Below are 9,520 nucleotides of genomic sequence, written 5' to 3' on the forward strand. Positions count from 1 at the left end.
TTTCATTTCTAGGGCAACATTATTTTGCGTGAAACTGAAATAAGATAAAAACTAAGCGTAAAGGTATGTTTGAATTTCAGATTGTGCTTGATCTTTGTATGCCAAGAGGACCTCCCTTGGATACTCAGCCTAGCTGCAGGCTTTCTTTCAGGTCCTGGAACCTGCAGCTTTCAGAAGTCAGGCCAATTTAAATTGTGTAGACTTTGCTGCTTTACATAACCCATTTGAATTTTAAAACCTGCAAGGTAAATAGGTACATTCTGCATGCTCCTGACCTACTGGCTTCCGGGTAGATTTAATGTCACACAATTAAACAAAGTGGGGAGAGGAAGCCCAGCCATAGCTCTAGCTGTGCACAGTGTTCTCTGGAGCAGGAGTGGTGGCTGATTTGGTGCCCAGCTAAGGTAACTCCATTTTGTCACTCAGCATCCAGGGCCTCTTGACCCCACCTGGTGTTGTTAGCAGTGGCTATATCCCAGCTGGAGGTGGCTGAATTAAACTCATGTGTGTATTGTTACTCTGTACAGATCTCCAGAAAGCCAATGTTGGGAGCAAGGTGCTGGGCCTGGGTCTGCACAGGGCCAAGGAAACCCACGGGGCAGACATAAAGGCTTTGTAACCAACCCACTCTGAGGGGAAGGGATGTAAATCTGGACTGAGCCTTTTTACCAGAGGGAACAGCTTTAAAGTGATAGAGAGCAGGTATAGATTAGCTATCAGGAGGGAATTGTTTCCTGTGAGGGCAGTGAGGCCCTGGCTCAGGGTGCCCAGAGAAGCTGTGGCTGCCCCATCCCTGGCAGTGTCCAAGGCCAGGATGGATGGGGCTTGGAGCAGCCTGGGACAATGGAAAGTGTCCCTGCCCATGGCAGGGGGTGGAAGGAGGTGATCTCTAAGGTCTCTTCCAACCCAAACCATTCTGTGAGTTTATGATTTTGTGAAATACCACAGGCTTGTTCCAAAGGCCATCAGAAACCCTCACTCCAGGCTGGGGTCTCTCCCAATGCCAAGCAGCCACTGAGTTGCAAGGTTGAATTGGCTCCAGAACATCACTACTGTGCATTTTTTTTTGCCTCCCTAGGGCCTGAATACTATAGGGGTTTTCTCCCCTTGAAGCCTCAGTCAAACCAAATACAGAGCTGCTTTGCTGCTCGTGTGTCAAGGACAAGAAAGCTAAAAATCCATCGCAGCAGCTTCCTGGAGAGCTTCCTGCCCGTGAGCATTCCTGGACAGCCTGCCTGTCAACATCACCTCACAGCCAGGTCCCTCAGGGACAGACCCCTGGCCTGGATTTGTCCTTTCCCTTCCAGATGAACCCTTTGAGGGGACGCTCCTGGGTGACTCTGCAGAGCGTGGGTGCCTGTGCTGCCCTGGGGCAGAGCCCAGGCAGGGTGATCCCGGAGGATGAGGACAGAAATGGAGCACAGAGCATCATCTGTTTTAATGGATCCTTCTGCTGCTGCTGCTGAACAACTCCCCAGTTTGGATTACTTTTACTGCAGGCACGATTAGTTAGCAATTGACAGGGCAGGGGGTATCAGTGGGGAGTCCGCAGCTAGCTAAGAATATGAGCCAAACAAACATTATTTTCCAGCTTATTGGGAGAAAAGCCTGCAGAGAGCAGAAAGTTTGTCCCTCACTGTTTTCCTGGGTAGGGGTGCAGTCTTGAAAGTGATGAGACAAACACTTGAGGATGGCTGATAGCACTGGAGTGCAGAAAAAACAAGGAAATTATACTGGATCCCAAGGTGTAGGAAAAAAAAAAGGCCTGCTAAAGACAGCTCAATATTAGAAGAAAAGCTTCCTGAAACCATGTGAAGTCACTAAAACAAGTCTCCGAAATGCTACACAAATGGTTCTCACCTCCTTCCACCTGAAAGAACCGGGCATGTTCACAACATGTTTCTTCAGTGTTTGCCTTTGAATAATGAAACAAAATATAATGGTCAGTGAAGTTAAGCCACTAAGAGTAAATCAGCTCTGTTTCCATCAGAAAGCAGGCTGGAATACCCTGTACCACTGAAGCCATCTGTAGTTCCCACATCGATTTTCCTCTCCTCACCGAACATACAAGATCAGCAGGTGCCTTTGAGTGCTCTCTCAGCCACATGGAGAAAATAGACAAAAGCCCTCTGGGCCTCCTGTATGTCTGTGTGCAACCTCACCTGTGTGACACCTGGCTGTGCCCAGCACAGAAATAAGCACAGGCAGGCTTGGCAGCCTGCTGAATCTGCATGTTTGTGCTGGAGGAGAAAGAGCTGCCAGGAAACAGTGACCTGCCTCTCTGCAATGGTGATGTGCAGCGTCCCAACAGGAGCAGCCTCGTTGTGTGCCAAGCACCTCTGAGACAGAGGAGGCTGTGCCCAATTTGGTAGAAATAAAGCTCAACCTCCTCCTTCTGTTATTTGCTGTTCTTGTGGAAACTGCTTCCCCTGATCCACTGCAAAATGCTGTTTTGCTGTTTTCATTTTTCAAATTTCGCAACTGGAGCTGTGGCCTTTTCAGGGGAAAATGCTTTTTAAAATGTGTCTGAGGGCATGGCAGCTTCTTCACTGCCCCTAATGTTCCATTCACCTGCCTCTGCCTTGCCCAGGCAATGTCACAGTGCTGGTTCCATCCGAGGCAGTTCCTGGCATGTTCAGTGCCTGGAAAACCCACTGGCTCCATTTTCTCAATGGCTGAGCACTGACAGTTTCTGTGTCCCTCCTTTAATTAGACACTCTAAAAACTGAGAACACCATCAAACAAGGTGAGGTCCCACTATTACTAACTAGCAAGTGACTGTATATTTAGACACTAAGAAAAATCCAAGTAAAAACCCGTGAGCTTAAGATCAGAGACAAAAAACCCCTTTTATCTTTCTGAGCTCATTTGAGCTCTCAAGTCAGGGAATGAGCCCACTTCCCAAGACCTCAGAGCCAGAGCTGTGTCTAACCTCTGCATTCAGCATTGCTGCCACTGGTCACAGCACAAGCAGCAGAGACCTTGGCAGTCATGATCTGCCCACCCTGCAGTGCAAGGGTGTCCCCTAGAAATTTGCTTTTGCCGGGCACCCAGGATATGGCAACAAATCCACGGGAACCAGGATTTGCAAAACTGAAGCAGAGGAGCAGGTGCCCCCCTCTCTCCCAGGGTGTTTTCTGTGCTGGTTGGTGTGGGGAACAGGGCAGCACTGAGCCCTGTGTCCTGCAGAAAGCCACAAATGCCAGAGGGAGATGATGAAGTATAAATTCAAAGGTTAGGCTATTTTTTTGCCCCTAAGCTCTAAAGGAGGGAATCACTACCTTCTGAGATGGATAGTATCATTAATCAGGCACTGAGAATTCAGTCCCTTGTAGCATGCCAAATCATCTGGACTTTTACCTTCCTAGCCCTGCACAGAAGACAAATCCAGGCCTGCTAGTGCTTGGGAAGGGGGGTGGGGAAGATGTTATTAGGAGAAAATTTTTGAAGCATAAACAAAATTTCAGCGAAAGGTTGTTCCCGCCATGACACGATTATAAATGAGATGATCAGCTACAGAGAACACTTTTTTTGTGGCTTTAGCAAAATTCTGTTTCTGTTCTAATGGTAGAAGTAAAATATTTAAAGGGAGAAGGAGAGGGCTCCTTTAAAAATTCCAGATATTTTAATTAATGCCAATAGCATTAAAATATTATGGCTTGAGATGCTTATGAAAAGTCTCTTTTATTCATTAAAATTTCCAGACCCAACATAATTAGAATTCTTAACATTCGTGATCTCTCAGCATTGGCTTCCAAAATTAATGGTCTGAGTAATTTCTTACAGCAGATGAACTGAGTTTCAAAATAAATGTATTGCAGTAGTAAACATCAGCTTTCTGTAAAGGAAGGATGTGCCAGTCAAAGACAACTCTCAAGAAAGAAAGCACCCTCCATTTTCTCTCTCCTGGATTTCCATATTCAAAGGGCATAATGAAGGATTGTATTCCTGTAGTCAAAATTTAGGGAATCCACAAACAGAAGCCGCCTGCACCACTGTGTGTGCAAACCACGCTGTGGTTTTGGTGTCACACCTTTCCTCTGCCACCCCGGGGTGCAGGAGAGGCTGGGGCTCAGGATGGGTTTGGATCACAGGTGAGTCAGGGGTGCTTTTCCCACAGGTCCCTGCTTTGTTTGCTGTGGAGATTGAGAGGGCTGTGGGAAAGCAGCTGGGCATGGTAGGCTGTCCCAGTTCAGCCACCTGGATGGTCCTGCCAAAAGCTCTGTGGGCCTGGGAAGGGCATTTAACCCAGCGTTTTGCATGGGGTTGCTAAATGTTTGCTGCTCATTTTGGCACCTGATTTCCAGAGTGTGGAGCACTTCCAGCTGCAATTCCTGCTGGTGGGCTGTGAACCCAGGAAAAGCCACGCCGAGCTCGGAGCTGTAAAACCTGCTGCTTCCAACCGGGCACGGTGGGATCTCACAGCACTTCCTGGCAGCCTCCTGATGGTGAGACTCAGGATCCTGGATCCCATTCCCAGCCCTGGAAAGGCAGCAACTCTGGTGGGTGCAAATCACTCTGCCTGTTCCCCTCCATCTCCTCCTTGCTCAACTTCTGCCTTTTCTCTCCCCATCTCTTTGCCTTTGGGATGGGGCTACTCCCTCCTGCACAAGCTGGAGGGCAAGATGAGTCCAGCAGAACAGGATCCTCAGAGCTTTTAGGATTCTTAATGAAAGAAAAGTGTTTGCTGAAGAAGTCAGGTTGGAATTTTTCCAAATGCTTTCACTTGGCCACAGTTGCATAGATTTTCATGGCAGTAACAAAAAGGCACATCCTTAATACAAAGGTCACAGATCGACTAAATTTCTACTCCCCTATCCAAACTGTGAGGAGTCGTGGTGCATCTTAAAGAAGAGGATGTCAGTTCTTTTTCTCTTTTACCATTACAAAACTGTGCATTGTTCCCTGGCCTTGCCCTTGGGAATAGCTATATTGTTTTGGCTGAAGCTTTCCAAAAAAATTCAGCCTGCGGCAGATGCCCAGGATGGAAAAATGACAAGTTACTGGTCAAAATATGACAGTTATAAGCAGCTGAAAATAGAGTCTTGTAATTTGAAATGTCAGACGGTCTTGACAGTAGACAGTGCTACCAGCCCTCCAACCTCGGGACGTTTGCTCAGGATTTCATGTGTAGGTAGAGGCAGCGTGTGCACCTCCTAGTAATCTTGGTAATAAGTGGCACAACAAGGAGTAGCAAAGTTTTCTGGGTGTCAAAGCATGGCATGAACGGCATTCCCGATGCTGGCAGCTTTGCTGTCTATTTGGACAGAAGCTGGAGAACTGCTGTGCCAGCTTAGCACAACTCCACAGCTATCTCCTGCCTCTGGGGCCAGGGGAGAGTGCTGGAAACAGAGCAGGGACTGAACACCCATCCAGCCTCAGCTTCCCTGCAGCTCTTGCTTTGAGAGCAGAGCTGGTTTCCCTGGCACTTGAGTTGCTAAACTGAAGGCTTCTGTGGCAGTTTTGCAGGAAGGGAGGGCAGTCTGTGTACCCCAGCCCCTGTGAGCAGAGATCCTGCCCTCAGCACCATTGTGTGGTGTATGGTGGGAGTGTTGGACCTGCTCTGCGTTTCTCGCCAATTTTTGGTCTGGTGTGTGTGCAGAGACTGGGTTTAATTCTCACAGCTTCCCAACTTTAGCCACCCATTAGACTTTAGAAAGCCATTTGACTTCTGTGAAGTTTAGAAGGCTCCAGCCAGAGCTTGCACTTGAACCAGCCGGTCACTGCCTGCCTTTCAGACACCTCCCCAGGAGGGAAATTCACCTTTCCCTGGTGCAGGGCCAACCATCCAGCCCTGTAATCAGTCACAGCAGTTTCATTAAGTTTTATATTTAACTTCCCCTCAGCACCTGGGACCAGAAGGAGTGTGTTAGTGTCTTGGAGCTGGAACACTACATTGAATTACCTTGTTGGTTTATCTGGTCATAATAGCAAGAGAGATCCCAATGCTGCAGTTAAGAGTCTGTCAGCATTTCCATTATAAACCCCTTAGTCTCAAGAGGTTTTAACTTAGCTTTAAAAATCTGTTCCATTGCACAAACTTAGTTTATAACATGGCAAAGAACAGTATTTTATCTCTTAATATTGAAAATACACACAGAGTCAGTTCATATTGAAATATATGTGTGTAGCCAAAGATACACTGGGTTTAGGCAGTGATCAACCTGATTGGTGTCTTCTCTGCTTTTTAATTTAGCTGACATGATATTATTGCTCTGGCTATTTTAATAGATAAGCTACTGTGGTTTCACAATCTCTTCCATTACTGGCACACAACGCCTCTAATATATGTTAATATGATTATTCACAAGTGCAGCAGAGTCACACTGGAGGAAGCATAAGAGGTTTGGCACAAAGGGTGCTTGCCCTCCTTTTCCTTTTATTCCAGACACTCATTCAAGGACACTTAACTTACCCTCTGAAAAAAAAAAAAAAAAGCAAAAGCCTCGACCAGCTGCCTGGCAGTAAAGATTTGGCAAATGTGTTTCTTTAAACAAAAAGTTTCTTGATTTCCTAGCAGAAAGCAGCTGGGGCAGGGTCCTTCAGAGGAGCAGTGGCTGTTTCTCTCACCTGAAGATCCAACCAAAGGATAATGTCTTTGGATGGGAGGGTTTGAACTCCACAAAAAAAAAGCACCATTCCTGTCTGGGGCACATGGCCAGACAGCAGGGCTGGTGCACATGGTCCCTGTAGGGTTCAATGAATTGTTTCCAAGGTTTTTTTTTTTGGTTTTTTTTTTTTTTTTTTCCCAGACACAGGCTGGCACAGAAAGGAAGCTCCTTCTCCCAAAGCCTCCAGCCGTCCTGAGAGCAGGTGAAGCTTGCCAGACACTGGGCAGGGTAAGACTTTCAAGGAGCTTCTACAGGGAGTGTCAAAACATATCCCCTAGACACCTATTTTTTTCTTCTGGACAAATTGCTCCTTATGTGTTAAGAAAAAATATTTTTTGTCCCAGCCTCTCTGATTTCTGAAAGCCCAAGGCAAGGTAGCTCATGGCCAGGGGGCCCAGAAATGCTCCCATTTTCCTGGTATGGTTGCATTGATGCTACAGCCTGGCTACTTTTGCTTTCCACCCCTACCCATATCACACATGCCTCATTTCTTCCTGCTCTTCCCTTGGTGAGGCTGCTGAATTTCAGACAGGGCTTGCTCAAGGTGGGATACACCTGTAGCTGCTGTCTCTGGCTGTGCTTGCTGGAGGCAGCTTCCAGGAGAGTCAGGGTTTTCACACTCACAGCTTTCCTCTCTCTTCTCCTGAGCTCCACTTCCCTTTTGACACTTGTGTTTGGAGTCTCTTCTCATACACACACTCTCACCCCTTTGACACGGCTATTTTTCAGGTCTGAAATTTTTAAGATTCTATTTCTCATAAAAATGCTGGCAAAGGGCCACACAGGTCTGTGGACCAGCTGATAGGGATTAATCTCAATCCCAGGCTGCTGGTTTCCCATCGATAGCCAGGGCTACGCAGGCACGGCTGCAAGCCCATGATTCAGCAACTTCCACTGATTAATCAAGTCACTTGATTTTTTATGCATGCGAGTGTGCCCAAGGCAGCTGCGATAAGTTGGCTTCCAGGCAGAGTGTTAGCAGTGCTGAGGATGTCAAAGGGCTGGTGATATTGATATAAAAATATAGAGAGGCGTAGTATTCTGATTAGGCTGTGGTTTTAAATAGTCTTCAGCAGCATTCGTTCCGTTGATAGAATCCTTTCCGCAAATTTCCATGCACGTTGTACCTCTGATGCTGCATTTCTTAATTACGGATACACTTTATCTGAGTTAAACATGTAGCAGGCCCTCAGCATAAATTATACTCGGGGTGTGTGTACTGAGAGCACTTCCCAGGTGTGTGAGAGGATAAGTGTGTGTTAAAGCAGCACATGCATCTCAGAAAAAGGTGTAGGAAATCTTTTCATTTTCAAAAAACCCCACCCTGCTAAAATCCCTGAGAACACCAACCCAGAGCAATTTTTGTGTGTGGCAGGGGAATGCTGTATCTTGTATTTCATTCTCCATAGTTTGGGGACGTGCAGGTAGAACTCCAGATGCTGATGGGCTTGGTGGTGTGTGTGCTTTGAGACAGCGTGTTTATAGCTCTTTTATTGATACAATCAAGTAGTAACCAGGGAAAATGCCAGTATGTTTTCCTGGCATCCCATTAGAAAAGAAAAGAGAAGGGCACCTGCATTTCAGAGCTCACTGGCATGGCTTTGGTCATCCTAATGCTGCAAAAAACAACTTTTTTGAGGTGCACAGCTGGTGAGAGTGTGAGGAGCAGGTCCCAGGCTCACCTACAGCCCATGGCTGCCAGCGAGTGCCCAGCAGACCTGGAGATCAAAGCCAAACGTGGAAAAGGCAGAGGTGCAAAGAGTTTGGCATCCAGGCTGCTCCAGCCTCCTCCTCACACCCAACCCTGTGTTCTACTGGTGTGACCAGGCCCACAGGCTTCACTGCCTTTCTCGGCTATCAAGGTTTCATAGCCACTTCCTCAGTGCAGGAGATCAGGAAATGTGACTTAGTCTCAGGTGGTTCTGCCAGGTGTAAAAAAAATTAAGAGCAGTGTGTTAGAAGAACATGGGAGGCAAAATCAGAGAATGAAGGCTTGGCTCCAGGGGAGTCAAAGGGACGCAGTTATTTGTGCTTGTCATTGTTTTTTCATGGCAGCAGTAATTGTTGATATTTATTTTTCCTCACTTCAGTGGAACAGTGTTTGTTAATAAATCTAATAATAAAACATCCACAACAATTGCCAGATTTGCCAATTTTTTTTCTTCAATAAACTGAGTATGAAAAAAAAAGGAATTTTGTTTTGGTTTTGTTTTGGTTTTGTTTTTCCTCCCTGTAAGAATAGAAGACCTGGGGAAAAGTTATGGAACTTGTAAGGAGCACTTCCAAGAGTGACTTTTCCTGGCCAGGAGAGCTCAAATATAGTTTATACAAGTTGCATTGTGAGCTGCAACATTTAGTGCAAATGCACCAATACAAAAAATGAAACAAAACCCCAACCCTGCTAGAACTGACTTGCAGATGGACAAATTTGTTATTGTTTTCATGATCTTTTGCAATGTGTTTGCAGGTTTCCACAGCCTTGTTTAAATTCAAGCAAGGACCTTTTTGCACCAACTTTGCAGGATTTAATTTGTGAGTTGTACATTTAATTCTCCACAGCAGATGGTGATGTGTGGGTGTACTGCTGTATATTTGCAACAGATTCCTTATCTTACAAAATTAATTGTCTCATGTGCTGATTTAAAATCAGAATTGTATTGTTCATAAAAAGCTAATTCTTGCATATCATTTTGTTGGGACCTGTGCAATTCCAGCAAAATGCAAGGGAAGAAAAGTCTAAGTGCTGCTTTAAAACAAATGGACTGTGGCAACTCTAGTCAGTCCTGATGTTCAGACTGAAGAGGTAATGACTGTGTGTGTTTAAAAGTCACGAAATGAAATTTAGTATTTTGGGATGGCCAAGTTGCCTCGATGTTGCTTCAGAAGGTTTCTGGGGCAGTTCAGCCATG

At 46.1% G+C, this 9,520-nt stretch overlaps 1 long non-coding RNA gene across 1 annotated transcript in view; it reads left to right on the forward strand.

The window, feature by feature from the left end:
* The window catches only part of LOC148222788 (uncharacterized), a 50,735-nt gene extending 41,728 nt beyond the window's left edge, over nucleotides 1-9,007 (forward strand). Inside the window, exons 6-7 of the long non-coding RNA XR_015805352.1 lie at nucleotides 1,079-4,502; nucleotides 6,753-9,007. This is a non-coding gene — a long non-coding RNA (uncharacterized LOC148222788). The remainder of the gene's footprint in view (nucleotides 1-1,078; nucleotides 4,503-6,752) is intronic.
* Nucleotides 9,008-9,520: the final 513 nt, after the last annotated feature.

Source organism: Sturnus vulgaris, chromosome 9 (genome assembly GCF_052056855.1).
Source record: "Sturnus vulgaris isolate bStuVul1 chromosome 9, bStuVul1.hap1, whole genome shotgun sequence".
Classification (NCBI taxonomy): Eukaryota; Metazoa; Chordata; class Aves; order Passeriformes; family Sturnidae; genus Sturnus; species Sturnus vulgaris.